Raw genomic sequence first — 27,895 nt, forward strand, 5'->3', positions numbered from 1 at the left:
GGAAATTCTTTACAATTCCTTCACGGTCTCTGAAGAAACCTGGAATTACGCTGTCTACAATGACAGCTGGATGTGGCATAAGGCTGGACACTTGGGACTGAGAGGATTGGTGAGAGTGGGTGAGCAAATGCAGACCCTTTAAAGCAATAATGCATGGCACCCATTCCATGGGTCCCAACTCTCCATGTTGCAGGGAATATTACTACAGCTATAACATGTACGGGAAACCTAGAGAATGGACACACAGTGAATCCGAAAGGTTTCTAAAACTCAACGAATAGTCCCTCTCCTGGTGCTCCGGTTTGACTTTCCAACTGTTTAACTATCAACCTCGCAACTTGGAGAGACAGCCCCTTTAACCTCCTGGTTCCCACAGGTTGCCAATTTGGCAGAGGATGTTAGGGAAGAGGGAGACCCAATGAGAGAGTAGCTGTTAGGCATTTGGATGACACATGTCACTCTAATTACCCGGCAGCAAGAAGAATTAACCAAATTCCCAGCCACCCACCGGGAACCAGTATAGGTCCTGAACCAAAATTTTGGACTTGCGTTCAGCTCACAGAAAACGACTTGAAACATGGATCTCAGGGGCACAGTAATTCACACCTGGCAGCGTAATAAAGGACAAGTTCTGTACAAAAATCTGTTGAGCGAAGGCAACGAGGCGGACGTGAAAGCGAGGCAGAAGAGCAGGGAACAGATTCCAAGAGGTACTTTGGAATCGCCTGTAAAGCACAGGAAGAGGGGCACATCTTCGACAATGATGCACTTGGCCAAAAAGGGCGTATGCATTTTCTCCTGAATATATTCAGGAGAAAACGCATACGCCCTTTTTGGCCAAGCAAGCAAGAGGGCAATGCAAATCTGCAATACAAAGAAGTATCTCTTCCCACCGGTCAAAAGAGACAACCACAAAATATGGAAAAACCAGAAAGGCAAGACAGGCCCTGGAGAACAGGGAGCCTTTTTATGCTGATGGGCGGGATGTTAATTGCCAACTGCCTCACTGGAGGTGGGCATTGTGTTCCCTAAAACAAGTAAACAACAGAGCTACAGAGCCAAGGGCGCTTCCAGTCTAGGGAATGTACCTTGGGAAAACTGAAAATCAATAAGACAGAGCCACCCCAAAATTTAGGGCTGCACTGCTTTCAAGAACCTCAACTTGGGTACACCTTAAATATCACAGGAAATATAAAAATGGTTCAAAAAATCGTGGTTCTTAAATCCGGTGGAATATCCCTCAGCCATGAAATCAATGTCATAAGACCAGTAGCAGCAAAGTGAGTGGATTCAGGTACGATGATTCTAAGTGAAATAAGTCACACAGAAAATGAAACTTATCATAAGATATCACCTATGAAGATCCTGTAAAAATGGCTACACATGTACTGATTTAGGAAAGAGAACAGAGTCTCACATTTAGAAAACACTCTTATGCCAGCTTAAGGGGGAATGAGAGGTGGGGTGATGCATAAAACCAGAGATTGATATAAGCACAGGTACCGTTCCAAAAACCAACTATGGAATCGACAAGACCTACACCTTCCTCAGTGAAAGAGACTCAAAACTCCATATTTCCTGCAGAGGAATATATCTGACTAGTAAGGACCATAAAACCTATGTACTTATATGTGTGGTTAAGGGATTTAAGTGTGTCTAGACTGGCAAAAACAAGGCAGCGAGAATCAGCTCAAACCCACTATAAAAAGGAATTTCAAAAACAAAACAAAAAAACAGGGAAATTCTTTACAATTCCTTCAGGGTCCCTGACAAATCTTGGAATGACCCTATTTACAATGACAGCTGGATGTGACATAAGGCTGGAAACTTGGGACTGAGAGGATTGGTGAGATTGGGAGAGCAAATGCAGACCCTTTAAAGCAATAATGTATGGCACCCATTCCATGGGTCCCAACTCTCCAGGTTGAAGGGAATATTACTACAGCTATAACATGTATGGGAAACCTAGAGAATGGTCACACTGTGAATATGAAATGTTTCTAAAACTCAACGAATAGTCTCTCTCCTGGTGCTCCGCTTTGACTTTCCAACTGCATTACTATCAATCTCCCAACTTGGAGAGACAGCCCCTTTAAACTACTGGTTCGCACAGGTTGCCAAATTGGCAGAGGATGGAAGGGAAGACGAAGAACCAATGAGAGAGTAGCTGTTAGGCATTTGGACGGGGACATGTGACTCTAATTTCCCAGCAGGAAGAAGAATTAACGAAAGTCTCAGTCACCCACCGGGAAAAATTATAGTTCCTGAACCAAAATTGTGGACTTGCTTTCAGATCATAAAAAACGATTTGAAAAATGGTGTTCAGGGGCACAGCTATTCACAAACTAGCAGAGTAATTAAGGACAAGTGTCGTCCAAAAATCTGTTGAGGGAAGGCATCGAGGTGGACTAGAAAGTGAGGCAGAAGAGCAGGAAACAGATTTCAAGAGGTACGTAGGAATCGCCTGTAAAGCACAGGAAGAGGGGTACAACTTCGAGAATGATGCACTTGGCCAAAAATCGCATATGCATTTTCTCCTGAATATATTCAAGAGAAAACACATACGCCCTTTTTGGCCAAGCAGTCAAGCAGGCAATGCAAATCTGCAGTACAAAGAAGTATCTCTTCCCATAGGTCGAAAGGGACATCCACAAAATGTGTAAAAAGCAGAAAGGCAAGACAGGCCCTGGAGAACTGGGAGCCTTCTTATGCTGATGGGCGGGATATAAATTGCCAACTGCCTCACTGGAGGAGTGCACTGTGTTCCCTAAAACAAGTAAACAACAGAGCTACAGAGCCAACGGCACTTCCAGTCTAGGGAATATACCTTGGGAAAACTGAAAATCAATAAGACAGTGCCACCCCCAAATTTAGGGCTGCACTGCTTACAAGAACCTCAACTTGGGTACACCTTAAATATCCCAGGAAATATAAAAATGGTTCAAAATATTGTGGTACTTACGTACGATGGAATATCCCGCAGCCATGAAATCAATGTCATAAGACCAGTAGCAGCAAAATGAGTGGATTCAGGTACGATGATTCTAAGTGAAATAAGTCACACAGAAAAAGAAACTTATCATAAGATATCACTTATGAAGATCCTGTAAACATGGCTACACATGAACTGATTTAGGAAGGAGAACAGAGTCTCACATTTAGAAAACACTCTTATGCCTGCTTAAGGGGGAAGGAGAGGTGGGGTGATGCATAAAAGCAGAGTTTCATAGAAACACAGGTACCGATCCAAAAACCAACTATGGAATAGACAAGACGTACACCTACCTCAGTAAAATGGACTCAAAACCCCATATTTACCGCAGAGGAATATATCTGACTAGTAACAATCTTAAAACCTATGTATTGATATGTCTCCATAAGGGAATCAAGTGTGTCTACATTGGCATAAACATGGCAGCGAGAATCAGCTCAAACCCACTATAAAAAGGAATTTCAAAATCAAAACAAAAAAACAGGGAAATTCTTTACAATTCCTTCAGAGTCTCTGCCGAAATCTGGAATGACTCTATCTACAATGACAGCTGGATGTGGCATAAGGCTGGTCACTTGGGACTGAGAGGAATGGTGAGATTGGGTGAACAAATGCAGACCCTTTAAAGCAATAATGCATGGCACCCTTTCCATGGTTCCCAACTCACCAGGTTGAAGGGAATATTACAACAGCTATAACATGTACGGGAAACCTAGAGAATGGAAACACTGTGAATACGAAAGGTTTCTAAAACTCAACGAATAGTCCCTCTCCTGGGGCTCCGATTTGAATTTCCAACTGCTTTACTATCAATCTCCGAAATTGGAGACACAGCACGTTTAACATCCTGGTGCCCATATTTGCCAATTTGGCAGAGCAATGAAGGGAAGAGGGAGAACCAATGCGAGTGTAGCTGTTAGGCATTTGGACGGGCACAGGTAACTCTAATTTCCCGGCAGGAAGAAGAATTAACCAAAGTCTCAGCAACCCATCGGGAACCAGTATAGGTCCTGAACCAAAATTTTGGACTTGCGTTCAGCTCACAAAAAGTGAGTTGAAAAATGGATGTCTGTGGCACAGCAATTCACAATCTAGCAGAGTAATAAAGGACAACTATCGTCCAAAAATCTGTTGAGGGAAGGCAACGAAGCGGACGTAAAAGCGAGGCAGAATAGCAGGAAAAAGATTTCAAGAGGTACATAGGAATCGCCTGTAAAGCACAGGAAGATGGGCACATCGTCGACAATGATGCACTTGGCCAAAAAGGGCGTATGCGTTTTCGCCTGAATATATTCAGGCGAAAACGCATACGACCTTTTTATCCAAGCAAGCAAGCGGGCAATGCAAATTTGCACTACAAAGAAGTATCACTTCCCACCGGTCAAAAGGGACATCCACAAAATGTGTAAAAACCAGAAAAGCAAGACAGGCCCTGGAGAACAGGGAGCCTTGTTATGCTGATGGGCGGGATGTGAATTGACAACTGCCTCACTGGAGGAGTGCAGTGTGTTCCCTAAAACAAGTTAACACCAGAGCTACAGAGCCAAGGGCACTTCCAGTCTAGGGAATATACCTTGGGAAAACTGAAAATCAATAAGACAGAGCCACCCCAAAATTTAGGGCTGCACTGCTTACAAGAACCTCAACTGGGTCCACGTTAAATACCCAGGAAATATAAAAATGGTTCAAGTAATTGTGGTACTTACATACAATGGAATATCCCTCAGCCTTGAAATCAATGTCATAAGATCAGTAGCAGCAAAATGAGTGGATTCAGGTACGATGATTCTTAGTGAAATGAGTCACACAGAAAAGGAAACTTATCATAAGATATCACTTATGAAGCTCCTGTAAACATGGCTACACATGAACTGAGTTAGGAAAGAGAACAGAGTCTCACATTTAGAAAACACTCTTTTGCCTGCTTAAGGGGGAAGGAGAGGTGGGTTGATGCATAAACCAGAGTTTGATATAAGCACAGGTACTGTTCAGAAAACCAACTACGGAATAGAAAACACCTACACCTTCCTCAGTGAAAGCGACTCAAAACCAATAATTCCCGCAGAGGAATATATCTGACTAGTAAGGATCTTAAAACCAATGTACTTATATGTCTGGGTAAGCGAATTAAGTGTGTCTAGACTGGCATAAACATGGCAGCGACAATCAGCTCAAACACACTATAAAAAGGAATTTCGAAAACAAAACAAAAAAACAGGGAAATTCTTTTCAATTCCTTCAGGGTCTCTGATGATACTTTTAATGACCTTATCTACAATGACAGCTGGATGTGGCATAAGACTGTACACTTGGAACTGAGAGGATAGCTGACTTTGCCTGAGCAAATGCAGACCCTTTAAAGCAATAATGCATGGCACCCATTCCATGGGTCCAAACTCTCCAGCTTGAAGGGAATATTACTACAGGTATAACATGTACGGGAAACCTAGAGAATGGTCACACTGTGAATACGAAAGGTTTCTAAAACTCAATGAATTGTCCGTCACCTGGTGCCCCTGTTTGACTTACCAACTGCTTTACTATCAATCACCCAACATGGGGAGACAGCCCATTTAACCTCCTGGTTCTCACAGGTTGCCAATTTGGCAGAGGATGGCAGGAAAGAGGGAGAACCAATGAGAGAGTAGCTGTTAGGCATTTGGACAGGCACATGTCACTCTAATTTCCAGGCAGAAAGAAGAATTAACCAAAGTCTCAGCCACCCACCGGGAACCAGTAAAGGACCTGAACCAAAATTTTGGACTTGCGTTCAGCTCACATAAAACGAGTTGAACAATGGAGCTCAGGGGCACAGCAATTCACAAACTGTGAGAGTAATAAAGGACAACTATCATCCAAAAATCTGTTGAGGGAAGGCAACGAGGTGTACTTGAAACAGAGGCAGAATAGCAGGAAACAGATTTCATGAGGTACGTTGGATTTGCCTTTAAAGCACAGGACGAGGGGCAGAACTTCGACAATGATGTACTTGGCCAAAAAGGGCGTATGCGTTTTCTCCTGAATATATTCAGGAGAAAACGCATACACCCTTTTAGGCCAAGCAATCAAGCGGGCAATGCAAATCTGCCCTACAAAGAAGTATCACTTCCCAGAGTTCAAAAGGGACCTCCACAAAATGTGTAAAAAACAGAAAGTCAAGAGAGGCCCTGGAGAACAGGGAGCCTTGTTATGCTGATTGGCGGGATGTAAATTGCCAATGGCCTCTCTGGAGGAGTGCATTGTGTTCCCTAAAACAACTAAACAACAGAGCTACAGATTCAAGGGCGATTCCAGTCTAGGGAATATACCTTTAAAAAGTTTAAATGAATCACAGAGCCACCCCAAAATTTAGGGCTGCACTGCTTACAAGAACCTCAACTTGGGTACACCTTAAATATTCCAGGAAATATAAAAATGGTTCTAAAAATTGTGGTACTTAAGTACGATGGAATATCCCTCAGCCATGAAATCAATGTCATAAGACCAGTAGCAACAAAATGAGTGGTTTCAGGTACGATGATTCTAAGTGAAATAAGTCACACAGAAAAAGAAACTTATCATAAGATATCACTTATGAAGATCCTGTAAACATGGCTACACTTGACCTGAGTTAGGAAAGAGAACAGAGTCTCACATTTAGAAAACACTCTTATGCCTGCTTAAGGAGCATGGAAAGGTGGAGTGATGCATAAAACCAGAGTTTGATATAAGCACAGGTACCGTTCCAAAAACCAACTATGGAATAGACAAGACCTACACCTTCCTCAGTGAAAGGAACTCAAAACCCCATTATTTCCCGCAGAGGAATATATCTGACTAGTAAGAATCTTAAAACCTATGTATTGATATGTCTGCGTAAGGGAATCAAGTGTGTCTAGAGTGGCATAAACCTGGCAGCGCGAATCAGCTCAAACCCACTATAAAAAGGAATTTCAAAAACAAAAGAATAGACTTCCGGGTAAGATGGCGGAAGAGTAAGACGCGGAGATCACCTTCCTCCCCACGGATACACCAGAAATACAGCTACACGTGGAACAACTCCTACAGAACACCTACTGAATGCTGGCAGAAGACCCCAGACCTCCCAAAAGGCAAGAAACTCCCCACATACCTGGGTAGGGCAAAGCGGAGAGATTCCCGCACAGAGGATCGGTGCCGAGCGGCACTCACCCGACCGAGAGGCTTGTCTGCTCGCCCGCCAGGGCGGGCGGCGCTGGAAGCTGAGGCTCGGGCTTCGGTCAGTGCGCAGGGAAAGGACAGGGGCTGGCGGCGAGAACTCAGCTTGAAGGGGGCTAATGTGCCACAGCTAGCCGGCAGGGAGTCCGGGAAAACTCTGGAGCTGCCGAAGAGGCAAGAGACTTTTTCTTCCCTCTTGGTTTCCTGGTGCATGAGGAGAGGGGATTAAGAGCGCAGCTTAAAGGGGCTCCACAGACGGGCGCGAGTCACGACTGAAAGCGCGGAGCCCAGTGACGGGCGTGGGACGCTTGGGCTGCTGCTGCCACAGCCAAGAAGCCTGTGTGAGAACGCAGGTCACTGTCCACACCGCCCTTCCGGGAGCCTGTGCAGCCCGCCACTGCTGGGGTCCCGGGATCCAGGGGCGGCTTCCCTGGGAGAACGCACAGCGTGCCTCGGGGTGGTGCAACGTCACGCCGAACTCTACCGCTGCAGGCTCGCCCCGCACTCCGTGCCCCTCCCTCCCGCCCGGCCTGAGTGAGCCAGAGTCCCCGAAGAGGCTGCTCCTTTAACCCTGTCCTCTCTGAGCGAAGAACAGACGCCCTCCGGCGACCTACACGCAGAGGCGGGGCCAAATCCAAAGCTGAGACCCAGGAGCTGTGAGAACAAAGAAGAGAAAGGGAAACCTCTCCCAGCAGCCTCAGAAGCAGCGGATTAATGCTCCACAATCAACTTGATGTACCCTGCATCTGTGGAATACATGAATAGACAACAAATCATCCCAAATTGAGGAGCCAGGAGTCAGTGCTGTGCCTCTGAGGTGGGAGAGCCAACTTCAGGACACTGGTCCACAAGAGACCTCCCAGCTCACATAATATCAAACGGCGAAAATCTTCCAGAGATCTCCATCTCAACACCAGCACCCAGCTTCACTCAACGACCAGCAAGCTACAGTGCTGGACACCCTATGCCAAACAACTAGCAAGACAGAAACACAACGCCACCCATTAGCAGAGAGGTGGCCTAAAATCATAAAAAGTCCGCAGACACCCCAAAACACACCACCAGACGTGGACCTGCCCACCAGAATGACAAGATCAAGCCTCACCAGAGCACAGGCACTAGTACCTTCCACCAGGAAGCCTACACAACCCACTAAACCAACCTTAGCCACTGGGGACAGACACCAAAAACAACGGGAACTACGAACCTGCAGCCTGCAAAAAGGGGACCCCAAACACAGTAACATAAACAAAATGAGAAGACAGAAAAACACACAGCAGGAGAAGGAACAAGATAAAAACCCACCAGACCTAACAAATGAAGACGTAATAGGCAGTCTACCTGAAAAAGAATTCAGAATAATGATGGTAAAGATGATCCAAGATTCTATTTCCCAGATTCAAAATCTTGGAAATAGAATAGACAAAATGCAAGAAACAGTTAACAAGGACCTAGAAGAACTAAAGGTGAATCAAGCATCGATTAAAAACACAATACATGAAATAAAAAATACTCTAGATGGGATCAATAGCAGAATAACTGAGGCAGAAGAACGGATAAGTGAGGTGGAAGATAAAATAGTGGAAATAACTGATGCAGAGCAAAATAAAGAAAAAAGAATGAAAAGAACAGAGGACAGTCTCAGAGACCTCTGGGACAACATTAAACGCACCAACATTCGAATTATAGGGGTTCCAGAAGAAGAAGAGAAAAAGAAAGGGACTGAGAAAATATTTGAAGAGATTATAGTTGAAAACTTCCCTAATATGGGAAAGGGAATAGTTAATCAAGTCCAGGAAGCACAGAGAGTCCCATACAGAATAAATCCAAGGAGAAATACGCCAAGACACATATTAATCAAACTGTCAAAAATTAAACACAAAGAAATCATATTAAAAGCAGCAAGGCAAAAACAACAAATAACACACAAGGGAATCCCCATCAGGATAACAGCTGATCTCTCAGCAGAAACTCTACAAGCCAGAAGGGAGTGGCAGGACATAATTAAAGTGATGAAGGAGAAAAACCTGCAACCAAGATTACTCTACCCAGCAAGGATCTCATTCAGATTTGATGGAGAAATTACAACATTTACAGACAAGCAAAAGCTGAGAGACTTCAGCACCACCAAACCAGCTTTACAAAAAATGCTAAAGGAACTTCTCTAGGCAAGAAACACAACAGAAGGAAAAGACCTACAATAACGAACCCAAAACAATTAAGATAATGGGAATAGGAACATACATATTGATAATTACCTTAAATGTAAATGGACTAAATGCTCCCACCAAAAGACACAGATTGGCTGAATGGATACAAAAACAAGACCCATATATATGCTGTCTACAAGAGACCCACTTCAGACCTAGAGACACATACAGACTGAAAGTAAGGGGATGGAAAAAGATATTCCATGCAAATGGAAATCAAAAGAAAGCTGGAGTAGCTATTCTCATATCAGACAAAATAGACTTTAAAATAAAGACTACTAGAAGAGACAAAGAAGGACACTACATAATGATCAAGGGATCGATCCAAGAAGAAGATATAACAATTGTAAATATTTATGCACCAAACATAGGAGCACCTCAATACATAAGGCAAATACTAACAGCCATAAAAGGAGAAATCGACAGTAACACAATCATAGTAGGGGACTTTAACACCCCACTTTCACCAATGGACAGATCTTCCAAAATGAAAATAAATAAGGAAACACAAGCTTTAAATGATACATTAAACAAGATGGACTTAATTGATATTTATAGGACATTCCATGCAAAAACAACAGAATACACATTTTTCTCAAGTGCTCATGGAACATTCTCCAGGATAGATCATATCTTGGGTCACAAATCAAGCCTTGGTAAATTTAAGAAAATTGAAATTGTATCAAGTGTCTTTTTTGACCACAATGCTATGAGACTAGATATCAATTACAGGAAAAGAGCTGTAAAAAATACAAACACATGGAGGCTAAACAATACACTACTTAATAACGAAGTGATCACTGAAGAAATCAAAGAGGAATTTAAAAAATACCTAGAAACAAATGACAATGGAGACACGACGACCCAAAACCTATGGGATGCAGCAAAAGCAGTTCTAAGAGGGAAGTTTATAGCAATACAACCCCACCTTAAGAAACAGGAAACATCTCGAATAAACAACCTAACCTTGCACCTAAAGCAATTAGAGAAAGAAGAACAAAAACACCCCAAAGTTAGCAGAAGGAAAGAAATCATAAAAATCAGATCAGAAATAAATGAAAAAGAAATGAAGGAAACGATAGCAAAGATCAATAAAACTAAAAGCTGGTTCTTTGAGAAGATAAACAAAATTGATAAACCATTAACCAGACTCATCAAGAAAAGAAGGGAGAAGACTCAAATCAATAGAATTAGAAATGAAAAAGGAGAAGTAACAACTGACACTGCAGAAATACAAAAGATCATGAGAGATTACTACAAGCAACTCTATGCCCATAAAATGGACAACCTGGAAGAGATGGACAAATTCTTAGAAATGCACAACCTGCCAAGACTGACTCAGGAAGAAATAGAAAATATGAACAGACCAATCACAAGCACTGAAATTGAAACTGTGATTAAAAATCTTCCAACAAACAAAAGCCCAGGACCAGATGGCTTCACAGGCGAATTCTATCAAACATTTAGAGAAGAGCCAACACCCATCCTTCTCAAACTCTTCCAAACAATATCAGAGGAAGGAACACTCCCAAACTCATTCTACGAGGCCACCATCACCTTGATACCAAAACCAGGCAAGGATGTCACAAAGAAAGAATACTACAAGCCAATATCACTGATGAACATAGATGCAAAAATCCTCAACAAAATACTAGCAAACAGAATCCAACAGCACATTAAAAGGATCATACACCATGATCAAGTGGGGTTTATTCCAGGAATGCAAGGATTCTTCAATGTACGCAAATCAATCAATGTGATACACCATATTAACAAGTTGAAGGAGAAAAACCATATGATCATCTCAATAGATGCAGAGAAAGCTTTCGACAAAATTCAACACCCATTTATGATAAAAACCCTGCAGAAAGTAGGCATAGAGGGAACTTTCCTCAACATCATAAAGGCCATATATGACAAACCCACAGCCAACATTGTCCTCAATGGTGAAAAATTGAAACCTTTTCCACTAAGATCAGGAACAAGACAAGGCTGCCCACTCTCACCACTCTTATTCAACATAGTTTTGGAAGTTTTAGCCACAGCAATCAGAGAAGAAAAGGAAATAAAAGGAATCCAAATTGGAAAAGAAGAAGTAAAGGTGTCACTGTTTGCAGATGACATGATACTATACATAGAGAATCCTAAAGATGCTACCGAAAAACTACTAGAACTAATCAATGAATTTGGTAAAGTAGCAGGATACAAAATTAATGTACAGAAATCTCTGGCATTCCTGTAGACTAATGATGAAAAATCTGAAAATGAAATCAAGAAAACACTCCCATTTACCATTGCAACAAAAAGAATAAAATATCTAGGAATAAACCTACCTAAGGAGACAAAAGACCTGTATGCAGTAAATTATAAGACACTGATGAAAGAAATTAAAGATGATACAAATAGATGGAGAGATATACCATGCTCCTGGATTGGAAGAATCAATATTGTGAAAATGACTCTACTACCCAAAGCAATCTACAGATTCAATGCAATCCCTATCAAACTACCACTGGCATTTTTCACAGAACTAGAACAAAAAATTTCAAAATTTGTTTGGGAAAACAAAAGACCCCGAATAGCCAAAGCAATCTTGAGAATGAAAAACGGAGCTGGAGGAATCAGGCTCCCTGACTTCAGACTATACTACAAAGCTACAGTAATCAAGACAGTGTGCTACTGGCATAAAAACAGAAAGATAGATCAGTGGATCAGGATAGAAAGCCCAGAGTTAAACCCACGCACATATGGCCAACTTATCTTTGATAAAGGAGGCAGGAATGTACAGTGGAGAAAGGACAGCCTCTTCAATAAGTGGTGCTGGGAAAACTGGACAGGGACATGTAAAAGTTTGAGATTAGATCATTCCCTAACACCATACACAAAAATAAGCTCAAAATGGATTAAAGACTTAAATGTAAGGCCAGAAACTATCAAACTCTTAGAGGAAAACATAGGTAGAACACTCTATGACATAAATCACAGCAAGATCCTTTTGGAGCCACCTCCTAGAGAAATGGAAATAAAAACAAAGATAAACAAATGGGACCTAATGAAACTTCAAAGCTTTTGCACAGCAAAGGAAACCATAAACAAGACCAAAAGACAACCCTCAGAATGGGAGAAAATATTTGCAAATGAAGCAACTGACAAAGGATTAATCTCCAAAATTTATAAACATCTCATGCAGCTCAACAGCAAAAAAAACAAACAACCCAATCCAAAAATGGGCAGAAGACTTAAATAGGCATTTCTCCAAAGAAGATATACAGACTGCCAACAAACACATGAAAGAATGCTCAATATCATTAATCATTAGAGAAATGCAAATCAAAACTACAATGAGATATCATCTCACACCAGTCAGAATGGCCATCATCAAGAATTCTAGAAACAATAAATGCTGGAGAGGGTGTGGAAAAAAGGGAACACTCTTGCACTGCTGGTGGGAATGTGAATTGGTACAGCCACTATGGAGAACGGTATGGAGGTTCCTTAAAAAACTACAAATAGAACTACCATATGACCCAGCAATCCCACTACTAGGCATATACCCTGAGAAAACCATAATTCCAAAAGAGACATGTACCAAAATGTTCATTGCAGCTCTATTCACAATAGCCCGGAGCTGGAAACAACTTAAGTGTCCATCATCGGATGAATGGATAAAGAAGATGTGGCACATATATACAATGGAATATTACTCAGCCATAAAAAGAAACGAAACTGAGCTATTTGTAATGAGGTGGATAGACATAGAGTCTGTCATACAGAGTGAAGTAAGTCAGAAAGAGAAAGACAAATACCGTATGCTAACACATATATCCGGAATTAAAAAAAAAAAAAAGTCATGAAGGACCTAGGGGCAAAACAGGAATAAAGACACAGACCTACTTGAGAATGGACTTGAGGATATGGGGAGGGGGAAGGGTAAGCTGTGACAAAAGGAAAGAGAGGCATGGACATATATACACTAACAAATGTAAGGTAGATAGATAGTGGGAAGCAGCCACAGAGCACAGGGAGATCAGCTCGGTGCTTTGTGACCGCCTGGAGGGGTGGGATGGGGAGGGTGGGAGGGAGGGAGATGCATGAGGGAAGGGATGGGGGAACAGATGTATATGTATGACTGATTCACTTTGTTATAAAGCAGAAACTAATTAAAAATATTAAAAAAAATAAAATAAATAAAAAAAATACCCCCCCCAAAAAAAACAAAAGAATAAAACAGGGAAATTCTTTACAATTCCTTCAGGGTCTCTCATGAAACCTGGAATGACCCTATCTACAATGACGGCTGGATGTGGCATAAGGCTGGACACTTGGGACTGAGAGGATTGGTGAGATTGGGTGAGCAAATGCAGACCCTTTAAAGCAATAATTCATGGCACCCATTCCATGGGTCCCAACTCTCCAGCTTGAAGGGAATATTACTACAACTATAACATGTACGGGAAACCTAGAGAAAGGACACACTGTGAATACGAAAGGTTTCTAAAACTCAACGAATATTCCCTATCCTGGAGCTCCTGTTTGACTTTCCAACTGCTTTACTATCAATCACCCGACTTGGAGAGACAGCCCCTTTAACCTCGTGTTCGCAAAGGTTGCCAATGTGGCAGAGGTTGAAACGGAAGTGGGAGAACCAATGAGAGAGTAGCTGTTAGGCATTTGGACGGGCACATGTCACTCTAATTTCCCGGCAGGAAGTACAATTAACCAAAGTCTCAGCCACCCTCAGGGAACCAGTATAGTTTCTGAACCAAAATTTTGGACTTGCGTTCAGCTCAAAAAAAAACGAGTTGAACAATGGAGCTCAGGGGCACAGCAATTCACAAACTGGCAGAGTAATAAAGAAAAACTATCATCCAAAAATCTGTTGAGGCAAGGCAACGAGGCGGACTTGAAAGCGAGGCAGAATAGCAGGAAACAGATTTTAAGACGTAAGTTGGAATCGCCTGTAAAGCACAGGAAGAGGGGAACAACTTCGACAATGATGCACTTGGCCAAAAAGGGCATATGCATTTTGTCCTGAATATATTCAGTACAGAAAGCATACGACCTTTTGGCCAAGCAAGCAAGCAGGCAATGTAAATCTGCACAACAATGAAGTATCTCTTCCAACCGGTCGAGAGGGACATCCACAAAATGTGTAAAAACCAGAAAGGCAAGATTGGCCCTGGAGAACAGGGAGCATTGTTATGCTGATGGGCTGGATGTAAATTGCCAACTGCATCACTGGAGGAGTGCACTGTGTTCCCTAAAACAAGTAAACAACAGAGCTTCCGAGCCAAGGGCACTTCCAGGCTAGGGAATATACATTGGGAAAACGGAAAATCAATAACAAAGAGCCACCAACAAATTTATTGCTGCACTGCTTACAACAACCTCAACTTGGTTACACCTTAAATATCCCAGGAAATATAAAAATGGTTCAAGTAATTGTGGTACTTACATACAATGGAATATCCCTCAGCCTTGAAATCAATGTCATAAGATCAGTAGCAGCAAAATGAGTGCATTAAGGTACGATGATTCTAAGTGAAATAAGTCAAACAGAAAAAGAAACTTATCATAAGATATCACTTATGAATATCCTGTAAACATGGCTACACATGAACTGATTTAGGAAAGAGAACAGAGTCTCATATTTAGAAAACACTCTTATGCCTGCTTAAGAGGGAAGGAGAGGTGGGATGATGCATAAAACCAGAGTTTGACATAAGCACTGGTACCGATCCAATAACCAACTATGGGATACACAAGACCTACACCTTCCTGAGTGAAAGGGACTCAAAACCCCATATTTCCCTCAGAGGAATATATCTGACTAGTAAGAATCTTAAAACCTATTTATTGATATGTCTGTGTAAGGGATTCAAGTGTGTCTAGACTGGCATAAACATGGCAGCGAGAATCAGCTCAAACCCAGTATAAAAAGGAATTTCAAAAGCAAAAGAAAAAAACAGGGAAATTCTTTACAATTCCTTTAATGTCTGTGACGAAACTTGGAATGACCCTATCTACAATGTCAGCAGGATGCGGCATAAGGCTGGACACTTGGGACTGAGAGGATTGAGGAGATTGGGGGAGGAAATGCAGACCTTCTATAGCAATAATGCATGGCACGCATTCCATGGGTCCCAACTCTCCAGGTTGAAGGGAATATTACTACAGCTATAACATGTACCGGAAACCTAGAGAATGGACACACTGTGAATACGAATGGTTTCTAAACTCAATGATTAGTCCCTCTCCTAGTGCTCTGGTTTGACTTTCCAAATGCTTTACTATCAATCTCCCAACTTGGAGAGACACCCCCTTTAACCTCGTGGTTCGCACAGGTTGCCAATTTGCAGAGGATGGAAGGGAAGAGGGAGAACCAATGAGAGAGTAGCTGTTAGGCATTTGGACGGGCACATGTCACTCTAACTTCCCGGCAGGAAGAAGAATTAACCAAAATCTCAGATACCCACCGGGAACCAGTATAGGTCCTGAACCAAAATTTTGCACTTGCTTTCAGCTCACAATAAAGGAGTTGACAAATGGAGCTCAGGGGCACAGCAATTCACAAACTGGAACACAATTAAAGGATAACTATCGTCCAAAAATCTGTTGAGGGAAGGCAACGAGGCAGAATTGAAAGCAAGGAAGAATAGCAGGAAACAGATTTCAAGAGGTACGTTGGAATCGCCTGTAAAGCACAGGAAAAGGGCCACCACTTCGACAATGATGCACGTGGCTAAAAAGTGCGTATGCGTTTTCTCCTGAATATATTCAGGTGACAATGCATACAATCTTTTTGGCCAAGCAAGCAAGCTGGCAATGAAAAGCTGCACTACAAAGAAGTACCTCTTCTCACCTCTCAAAAGGGACATCCACAAAATGTGTAAAAACCAGAAAGGCAAGACAGGCACTGGACAACAGGGAGCCTTGATATACTGATGGGTAAGATGTAAATTGCCAACTGACTCACTGGAGGAGTGCATTGTGTTCCCTAAAACAAGTAAATAACAGAGATACAGAGACAAGGGCACATCCAGTGTAGGGAATATACCTTGGGAAAACTGAAAATCAATAAGACAGAGCCACCCCAAATTTAGGGCTGCACTGCTTACAAGAACCTCAACTTGGGTACACCTTAAATATCCCAGGAAGTATAAAAATGGTTCAAAAATTGTGGTACTTACGTACGATGGAATATCCTGCAGCCATGAAATGAATGTTATAAGACCAGTAGCAGCAAAGTGAGTGGATTCATGTACGATGATTCTAAGTGAAATAAGTCACACAAAAAAAGAAACTTATCATAAGATATCATTTATGAAGATCCTGTAGACATGGCTACACATGAACTGAGTTAGGAAAAAGAAGAGAGTCTCACATTTAGAAAACACTCTTATGCCTGCTTAAGGGGGAAGGAGAGGTGGGGTGATGCATAAAACCACAGTTTGAAATAAGCACAGGTACCGTTTCAAAAACCAAGTATGGAATAGGCAAGACCTACACCTTCTTCAGTGAAAGGGACTCAAAACACCATATTTCCAGGAGAGGAATATATCTGACTAGTAAGAATCTTAAAACCTATGTACTGATATGTCCCCGTAAGGGAAACAAATGTGTCTAGACTGGCATAAACATGGCAGCGAGAATCAGCTCAAACCCACTATAAAAAGGACTTTCAAAAACAAAACAAAAAAACAGTGAAATTCTTTACAATTCCTTCAGTGTCTCTGATGAAACCTGGAGTGACCCTATCTAAAATGACAGCTGGATGTGGTATAAGGCTGGACACTTGGGACTGAGAGGATTGGTGAGATTGGGTGAGCAAATGCAGACCCTTTAAAGCAATAATGCATGGCGCACATTCCATGGGTCCCAACTCTCCAGCTTGAAGGGAATATTACTACAACTATAACATGTACGGGAAACCTAGAGAAAGGACACACTGTGAATACGAAAGGTTTCTAAAACTCAACGAATAGTCCCTATCCTGGAGCTCCTGTTTGACTTTCCAACTGCTTTACTATCAATCACCCGACTTGGAGAGACAGCCCCTTTAACCTCGTGTTCGCACAGGTTGCCAATGTGGCAGAGGTTGAAACGGAAGTGGGAGAACCAATGAGAGAGTAGCTGTTAGGCATTTGGACGGGCACATGTCACTCTAATTTCCCGGCAGGGAGAACAATTAACCAAAGTCTCAGCCACCCTCAGGGAACCAGTATAGTTTCTGAACCAAAATTTTGGACTTGCGTTCAGCTCACAAAAAACGGGTAGAATAATGGAGCTCAGGGGCACAGCAATTCACAAGCTGGCAGAGTAATAAAGGACAACTATCTACCAAAAATATGTTGAGGGAAGGCAAAGAGGTGGACTTGAAAGCGATGCAGAATAGCAAGAAAGAGATTTCAAGAGGTAAGCAGGAGTTGCCTGTAAAGCACAGGAAGAGGGGCACAAATTCCACAATGATGCACTTGGCCACAAAGGGCGTATGCATTTTCTCCTGAATATATTCAGGACAGAAGGCATACGCCCTTTTTGGCCAAGCAAGCAAGCGGGCAATGTAAATCTGTACTACAAAGAAGTATCTCTTCCCACAGTTCAAGAGGGACATCCACAAAATGTGTAAAAACCAGAAAGGCAAGATAGGCCCTGGGGAACAGGGAGCCTTGTTATGCTGATGGGCAGGATGTAAACTGCCAACTGCCTCACTGGAGTAGTGCATTGCATTACCTAAAACAAGTAAACAACAGAGCTACAGAGCCAAGGGCACTTCCAGTCTAGGGAATATACTTTGGGAAAACTGAAAATCAATAAGACAGATCCACCCCCAAATTTAGGGTTGAACTGCTTACAAGAACCTCAACTTGGGTACACCTTAAATATCCCAGGGAAAATAAAAAAGGTTCAAAAAATTGTGGCTCTTACGTATGATGGAATATCCCTCAGCCATGAAATCAATGTCATAAGACCAGTAGCAGCAATGTAGTGGATTCAAGTACGATGAATCTAAGTGAAATAAGTCACACAGAAAAAGAAACTTATCATAAGATATCACTTATGAAGATCCTGTAAACATGGCTACACATGAACTGAGTTAGGAAAGAGAACAGTCTCACATTTAGAAAACACTCTTATTCATGCTTAAGGGGGAAGGAGAGGTGGGGTGATGCATAAAACCAGAGTTTGATATAAGCACAGGTACCGTTTCAAAAACCAAGTATGGAATAGGCAAGACCTACACCTTCCTCAGTGAAAGGTACTGAAAACCCCATATTTCCCACAGAGGAATATAACTGACTAGTAAGAATCTTAAAACCTATGTATTGATATGTCTCCGTAAGGGAATCAAGTGTGTCTAGACTGGCATAAACATGGCAGCGAGAATCAGCTCAAACCCACTATGAAATGGAATTTCAAAAACAAAACAAAAAAACAGGGAAATTCTTTACAATTCCTTCAGGGTCTCTGACGAAAGCTGGAATGACCCTATCTACAATGACAGCTGGATGTGGCAAAAGGCTGGACCCTTGGGACTGAGAGGATTGGTGAGATTGGGTGAGCAAATGCAGTCGCTTTAAAGAAATAATGCATGGCCCCCATTCCATGGGTCCCAACTCTCCAGGTTGAAGGGAATATTACTACAATTATAACATGTACGGGAGACCTAGGGTATGGACACACTGTGAATATGAATGTTTTCTATAACGCAACGAATAGTAAATCTCTTGGTGCTCCGGTTTGACTTTCCAACTGCTTTACTATCAATCTCCCAACTTGGAGAGACAGCCCCTTTAACCTCTTGGTTCGCACAGGTTGCCAATTTGGCAGATGATGGAAGTGAAGAGGGAGAACCAATGAGAGAGTAGCTGTTAGGCATTTGGATGGGCACATGTGACTCTAATTTCCCGTTGGGAAGAAGAATTAACCAAAGTCTCAGCCACCCACCGGGGACCAGTATAGGTTCTGAACCAAAATTTTCGACTTGCGTTCAGCTCACAAAATCGAGTTGAAACATGGAGCTCAGAAGCACAGCAATTCACAAACTAGCAGAGTAATAAAGGACAACTCTCGTCCAAAAATCTGTCGAGGGAAGGCATCGAGGCGGACTTGAAAGTGAGGCAGAATATCAGGAAACAGATTTCAAGAGGTACGCAGGAGTTGCCTGTAAAGGACAGGAAGAGGGGCACAACTTCGAAAATGTTGCACTTGGCTAAAAAGGGCGTATGCATTTTATTCTGAATATATTCGGGAGAAAATGCATACGCCCTTTTTGGCCAAGCAAGCAAGCAGGCAATGCAAATCTGCACTACAAAGAAGTATCACTTCCCACGTGTCTAAAGGGACATCCACAAAATTTGGAAAAACCAGAAAGGCAAGACAGGCCCTGCAGAACAGGGAACCTTGTTATGCTGATGGGCGGGATGCAAGTTGCCTACTGCCTCACTGGAAGTGTGCACTGTGTTCCCTAAAACAAGTAAACAACACAGCTACAGAGACAAGGGCACTTCCTGTCTAGAGAATATACCTATGAAAAACTGAAAATCAATAAGACAGATCCACCCCTAAATTTAGGGCTGCACTGCTTTCGAGAACCACCACTTGGGTACACCTTAAATATCCCAGGAAATATAAAAATGGTTCAAAAAATTGTGGTACTTTCGCACGATGGAATATCCCTCAGCCATGAAATCAATGTCATAATACCAGTAGCAGCAAAATGCGTGGATTCAGGTACGATGATTCTACGTGAAATAAGTCACTCAGAAAAAGAAACTTATCATAAGATATCACTTAGGAAGATACTGTGAACATAGCTACACATGAACTGAGTTAGGAAAGAGAACAGAGTCTCACATTTAGAAAACACTCTTATGCCTGCTTAAGGGGGAAGGAGAGGTGGGGTGATGCATAAAACCAGAGTTTTTATAAGCACAGGTACCTTTCCAAAAACCTACTATGGGATTGACAAGACCAAAACCTTCTTCAGTGAAAGGGACTCAAAACCCCATACTTCCCGCTGAGGAATATATCTGACAAGTAAGAATCTTAAAACCTATGTATTGATATGTCTCCATAAGGGAATCAAGTGTGTCTAGACTGGCATAAACATGGCAGCGAGAATCAGCCCAAACTCACTATAAAAAGGAATTTCAAAATCAAAACAAAAAACTGGGAAATTCTTTACAATTCCTTCAGGGTCCCTGATGAAACCTGGAATGACTCTAACTACAATGACAGCTGGATGTGGCATAAGGCTGGACACTTGGGACTGAGAGGATTGGTAAGATTGGGTGAGCAAATGCAGACCCTTTAAAGCAATAATGCATGGTACGCATTCCATGAGTCCCAACTCTCCAAGATGAAGGGGATATTACTACAGCTATAACATGTACGGGAAACCTAGGGAATGGACACACTGTGAATACGAAAGGTTTCTAAATGTCAACGAGTAGTCCCTCTCCTGGTGCTCTGGTTTGACTTTCCAACTGCTTTATTATCAATATCCCAACTTGGAGAGACAGCCCTTTAAACCTCCTGGTTCGCACAGGTTGCAAATTTGACAGAGGATGGAAGGGAAGAGGGGGAACCAATGAGAGGGTAGTTGTTAGGCATTAGGACGGGCACATCTGACTCTAATTTACCAGCAGGAAGAAGAATCAACCAAAGTCTCAGCCACCCAGCGGGAACCAGTATAGGTCCTGAACCAACATTTTGGACTTGCGTTCAGCTCACAAAAACGAGTTGAAAAATGGAGCTCAGGGGCACAGCAATTCACAAACTGGCAGAGTAATAAAGTACAACTATCGTCCAAAAATCTGTTGAGGGAATGCTTCGAGGCAGATTTGAAAGTGAGGCAGAATAGCAGGAAACAGATTTCAGGAGGTACTCAGGAGTTGCCTGTAAAGCACAGGAAGAGGGGCACAACTTCGACAACAATGCACTTGGCCAAAAAGGGCGTATGCATTTTCTCCTGAATATATTCAGGACAGAACGCATATGCCCTTTTTGGCCAAGCAAGCAAGCGGGCAATGTAAATCTGTACTACAAAGAAGTATCTCTTCCCACAGGTCAAGAGGGACATCCACAAAATGTGTAAAAACCTGAAAGGCAAGATAGGCCCTGGGGAACAGGGAGCCTTGTTATGCTGATGGGCAGGATGTAAATTGCCAACTGCCTCACTGGAGTAGTGCATTGCGTTCCCTAAAACAAGTAAACAACAGAGCTACAGAGCCAAGGGCACTTCCAGTCTGGGGAATATACCTTGGGAAAACTGAAAAACAGTAAGACACAGCCACCCCCAAATATAGGTTTGAACTGCTTACAAGAACCTCAACTTGGGTACACCTTAAATATCCCAGGAACTATAAAAATGGTTCAAAAAATTGTGGCTCTTACGTATGATGGAATATCCCTCAGCCATGAAATCAATGTCATAAGACCAGTAGCAGCAATGTGAGTGGATTCAAGTACGATGAATCTAAGTGAAATATGTCACACAGAAAAAGAAACTTATCATAAGATATCACTTATGAAGATCCTGTAAACATGGCTACACATGAACTGAGTTAGGAAAGAGAACAGTCTCACATTTAGAAAACACTCTTATGCATGCTTAAGGGGGAAGGAGAGGTGGGGTGATGCATAAAACCAGAGTTTGATATAAGCACAGGTACCGTTTTAAAAACCAATATGGAATAGGCAAGACCTACACCTTCCTCAGTGAAAGGGACTCAAAACCCCATATTTCCCGCAGAGGAATATATCAGACTGGTAAGAATCTTAAAAACTATGTATTGATATGTCTCCGTAAGGGAATCAAGTGTGTCTAGACTGGCATAAACATGGCAGCGAGAATCAGCTCAAACCCACTATGAAAATGAATTTCAAAAACAAACAAACAAAAAAAACAGGGAAATTCTTTAGAATTCCTACAGGGTCTCTGACAAAACCTGGAATGACCCTATCTACAATGACAACTGCATGTGTCATAAGGCTGGACACTTGGCACTGAGAGGATTGGTGAGATTGGTTGAGCAAATGCAGACCATTTAAAGCAAAAATGCATGGCCCCAATTCCATGTGTCCCAACTCTCCAGGTTGAAGGGAATATTACTACAACTATAACATGTACGGTAAACCTAGGGAATGGACACACTGTGAATAAGAATGGTTTCTAAAACTCAACGAATAGTCCATCTCTTGGTGCTCCGGTTTGACTTTCCAACTGCTTTACTATCAAACTCCCAACTTGGAGAGACGGCCCCTTTAACCTCTTGGTTCGCACAGGTTGCCAATTTGGCAGATGATGGAAGAGAAGAGGGAGAACCAATGAGAGAGTAGCTGTTAGGCATTTGGACGGGCATATGTCTCTCTACTTTCCCAGCAGGAAGAAGAATTAACCAAAGTCTCAGCCACCCACCGGGAAGCAATATAGGTCCTGAACCAAAATTTTGGACTTGCGTTCAGCTCACAAAAAACGGGTAGAATAATGGAGCTCAGGGGCACAGCAATTCACAAGCTGGCAGAGTAATAAAGGACAACTATCTACCAAAAATATGTTGAGGGAAGGCAAAGAGGTGGACTTGAAAGCGATGCAGAATAGCAAGAAAGAGATTTCAAGAGGTAAGCAGGAGTTGCCTGTAAAGCACAGGAAGAGGGGCACAAATTCCACAATGATGCACTTGGCCACAAAGGGCGTATGCATTTTCTCCTGAATATATTCAGGACAGAAGGCATACGCCCTTTTTGGCCAAGCAAGCAAGCGGGCAATGTAAATCTGTACTACAAAGAAGTATCTCTTCCCACAGTTCAAGAGGGACATCCACAAAATGTGTAAAAACCAGAAAGGCAAGATAGGCCCTGGGGAACAGGGAGCCTTTTTATGCTGAGGGGCAGGATGTAAACTGCCAACTGCCTCACTGGAGTAGTGCATTGCATTACCTAAAACAAGTAAACAACAGAGCTACAGAGCCAAGGGCACTTCCAGTCTAGGGAATATACTTTGGGAAAACTGAAAATCAATAAGACAGGTCCACCCCCAAATTTAGGGTTGAACTGCTTACAAGAACCTCAACTTGGGTACACCTTAAATATCCCAGGAAAAATAAAAAAGGTTCAAAAAATTGTGGCTCTTACGTATGATGGAATATCCCTCAGCCATGAAATCAATGTCATAAGACCAGTAGCAGCAATGTGAGTGGATTCAAGTACGATGAATCTAAGTGAAATAAGTCACACAGAAAAAGAAACTTATCATAAGATATCACTTATGAAGATCCTGTAAACATGGCTACACATGAACTGAGTTAGGAAAGAGAACAGTCTCACATTTAGAAAACACTCTTATGCATGCTTAAGGGGGAAGGAGAGGTGGGGTGATGCATAAAACCAGAGTTTGATATAAGCACAGGTACCGTTTCAAAAACCAAGTATGGAATAGGCAAGACCTACACCTTCCTCAGTGAAAGGTACTGAAAACCCCATATTTCCCACAGAGGAATATAACTGACTAGTAAGAATCTTAAAACCTATGTATTGATATGTCTCCGTAAGGGAATCAAGTGTGTCTAGACTGGCATAAACATGGCAGCGAGAATCAGCTCAAACCCACTATGAAATGGAATTTCAAAAACAAAACAAAAAAACAGGGAAATTCTTTACAATTCCTTCAGGGTCTCTGACGAAAGCTGGAATGACCCTATCTACAATGACAGCTGGATGTGGCAAAAGGCTGGACCCTTGGGACTGAGAGGATTGGTGAGATTGGGTGAGCAAATGCAGTCGCTTTAAAGAAATAATGCATGGCCCCCATTCCATGGGTCCCAACTCTCCAGGTTGAAGGGAATATTACTACAATTATAACATGTACGGGAGACCTAGGGTATGGACACACTGTGAATATGAATGTTTTCTATAACGCAACGAATAGTAAATCTCTTGGTGCTCCGGTTTGACTTTCCAACTGCTTTACTATCAATCTCCCAACTTGGAGAGACAGCCCCTTTAACCTCTTGGTTCGCACAGGTTGCCAATTTGGCAGATGATGGAAGTGAAGAGGGAGAACCAATGAGAGAGTAGCTGTTAGGCATTTGGATGGGCACATGTGACTCTAATTTCCCGTTGGGAAGAAGAATTAACCAAAGTCTCAGCCACCCACCGGGGACCAGTATAGGTTCTGAACCAAAATTTTCGACTTGCGTTCAGCTCACAAAATCGAGTTGAAACATGGAGCTCAGAAGCACAGCAATTCACAAACTAGCAGAGTAATAAAGGACAACTCTCGTCCAAAAATCTGTCGAGGGAAGGCATCGAGGCGGACTTGAAAGTGAGGCAGAATATCAGGAAACAGATTTCAAGAGGTACGCAGGAGTTGCCTGTAAAGGACAGGAAGAGGGGCACAACTTCGAAAATGTTGCACTTGGCTAAAAAGGGCGTATGCATTTTATTCTGAATATATTCGGGAGAAAATGCATACGCCCTTTTTGGCCAAGCAAGCAAGCAGGCAATGCAAATCTGCACTACAAAGAAGTATCACTTCCCACGTGTCTAAAGGGACATCCACAAAATTTGGAAAAACCAGAAAGGCAAGACAGGCCCTGCAGAACAGGGAACCTTGTTATGCTGATGGGCGGGATGCAAGTTGCCTACTGCCTCACTGGAAGTGTGCACTGTGTTCCCTAAAACAAGTAAACAACACAGCTACAGAGACAAGGGCACTTCCTGTCTAGAGAATATACCTATGAAAAACTGAAAATCAATAAGACAGATCCACCCCTAAATTTAGGGCTGCACTGCTTTCGAGAACCACCACTTGGGTACACCTTAAATATCCCAGGAAATATAAAAATGGTTCAAAAAATTGTGGTACTTTCGCACGATGGAATATCCCTCAGCCATGAAATCAATGTCATAATACCAGTAGCAGCAAAATGCGTGGATTCAGGTACGATGATTCTACGTGAAATAAGTCACTCAGAAAAAGAAACTTATCATAAGATATCACTTAGGAAGATACTGTGAACATAGCTACACATGAACTGAGTTAGGAAAGAGAACAGAGTCTCACATTTAGAAAACACTCTTATGCCTGCTTAAGGGGGAAGGAGAGGTGGGGTGATGCATAAAACCAGAGTTTTTATAAGCACAGGTACCTTTCCAAAAACCTACTATGGGATTGACAAGACCAAAACCTTCTTCAGTGAAAGGGACTCAAAACCCCATACTTCCCGCTGAGGAATATATCTGACAAGTAAGAATCTTAAAACCTATGTATTGATATGTCTCCATAAGGGAATCAAGTGTGTCTAGACTGGCATAAACATGGCAGCGAGAATCAGCCCAAACTCACTATAAAAAGGAATTTCAAAATCAAAACAAAAAACTGGGAAATTCTTTACAATTCCTTCAGGGTCCCTGATGAAACCTGGAATGACTCTAACTACAATGACAGCTGGATGTGGCATAAGGCTGGACACTTGGGACTGAGAGGATTGGTAAGATTGGGTGAGCAAATGCAGACCCTTTAAAGCAATAATGCATGGTACGCATTCCATGAGTCCCAACTCTCCAAGATGAAGGGGATATTACTACAGCTATAACATGTACGGGAAACCTAGGGAATGGACACACTGTGAATACGAAAGGTTTCTAAATGTCAACGAGTAGTCCCTCTCCTGGTGCTCTGGTTTGACTTTCCAACTGCTTTATTATCAATATCCCAACTTGGAGAGACAGCCCTTTAAACCTCCTGGTTCGCACAGGTTGCAAATTTGACAGAGGATGGAAGGGAAGAGGGGGAACCAATGAGAGGGTAGTTGTTAGGCATTAGGACGGGCACATCTGACTCTAATTTACCAGCAGGAAGAAGAATCAACCAAAGTCTCAGCCACCCAGCGGGAACCAGTATAGGTCCTGAACCAACATTATGGACTTGCGTTCAGCTCACAAAAACGAGTTGAAAAATGGAGCTCAGGGGCACAGCAATTCACAAACTGGCAGAGTAATAAAGTACAACTATCGTCCAAAAATCTGTTGAGGGAATGCTTCGAGGCAGATTTGAAAGTGAGGCAGAATAGCAGGAAACAGATTTCAGGAGGTACTCAGGAGTTGCCTGTAAAGCACAGGAAGAGGGGCACAACTTCGACAACAATGCACTTGGCCAAAAAGGGCGTATGCATTTTCTCCTGAATATATTCAGGACAGAACGCATATGCCCTTTTTGGCCAAGCAAGCAAGCGGGCAATGTAAATCTGTACTACAAAGAAGTATCTCTTCCCACAGGTCAAGAGGGACATCCACAAAATGTGTAAAAACCTGAAAGGCAAGATAGGCCCTGGGGAACAGGGAGCCTTGTTATGCTGATGGGCAGGATGTAAATTGCCAACTGCCTCACTGGAGTAGTGCATTGCGTTCCCTAAAACAAGTAAACAACAGAGCTACAGAGCCAAGGGCACTTCCAGTCTGGGGAATATACCTTGGGAAAACTGAAAAACAGTAAGACACAGCCACCCCCAAATATAGGTTTGAACTGCTTACAAGAACCTCAACTTGGGTACACCTTAAATATCCCAGGAACTATAAAAATGGTTCAAAAAATTGTGGCTCTTACGTATGATGGAATATCCCTCAGCCATGAAATCAATGTCATAAGACCAGTAGCAGCAATGTGAGTGGATTCAAGTACGATGAATCTAAGTGAAATATGTCACACAGAAAAAGAAACTTATCATAAGATATCACTTATGAAGATCCTGTAAACATGGCTACACATGAACTGAGTTAGGAAAGAGAACAGTCTCACATTTAGAAAACACTCTTATGCATGCTTAAGGGGGAAGGAGAGGTGGGGTGATGCATAAAACCAGAGTTTGATATAAGCACAGGTACCGTTTTAAAAACCAATATGGAATAGGCAAGACCTACACCTTCCTCAGTGAAAGGGACTCAAAACCCCATATTTCCCGCAGAGGAATATATCAGACTGGTAAGAATCTTAAAAACTATGTATTGATATGTCTCCGTAAGGGAATCAAGTGTGTCTAGACTGGCATAAACATGGCAGCGAGAATCAGCTCAAACCCACTATGAAAATGAATTTCAAAAACAAACAAACAAAAAAAACAGGGAAATTCTTTAGAATTCCTACAGGGTCTCTGACAAAACCTGGAATGACCCTATCTACAATGACAACTGCATGTGTCATAAGGCTGGACACTTGGCACTGAGAGGATTGGTGAGATTGGTTGAGCAAATGCAGACCATTTAAAGCAAAAATGCATGGCCCCAATTCCATGTGTCCCAACTCTCCAGGTTGAAGGGAATATTACTACAACTATAACATGTACGGTAAACCTAGGGAATGGACACACTGTGAATAAGAATGGTTTCTAAAACTCAACGAATAGTCCATCTCTTGGTGCTCCGGTTTGACTTTCCAACTGCTTTACTATCAAACTCCCAACTTGGAGAGACGGCCCCTTTAACCTCTTGGTTCGCACAGGTTGCCAATTTGGCA

This window comes from Mesoplodon bidens (assembly GCF_964165515.1).
Source record: "Mesoplodon bidens genome assembly, contig: HAP1_SCAFFOLD_34, whole genome shotgun sequence".
Classification (NCBI taxonomy): domain Eukaryota; kingdom Metazoa; phylum Chordata; class Mammalia; order Artiodactyla; family Ziphiidae; genus Mesoplodon; species Mesoplodon bidens.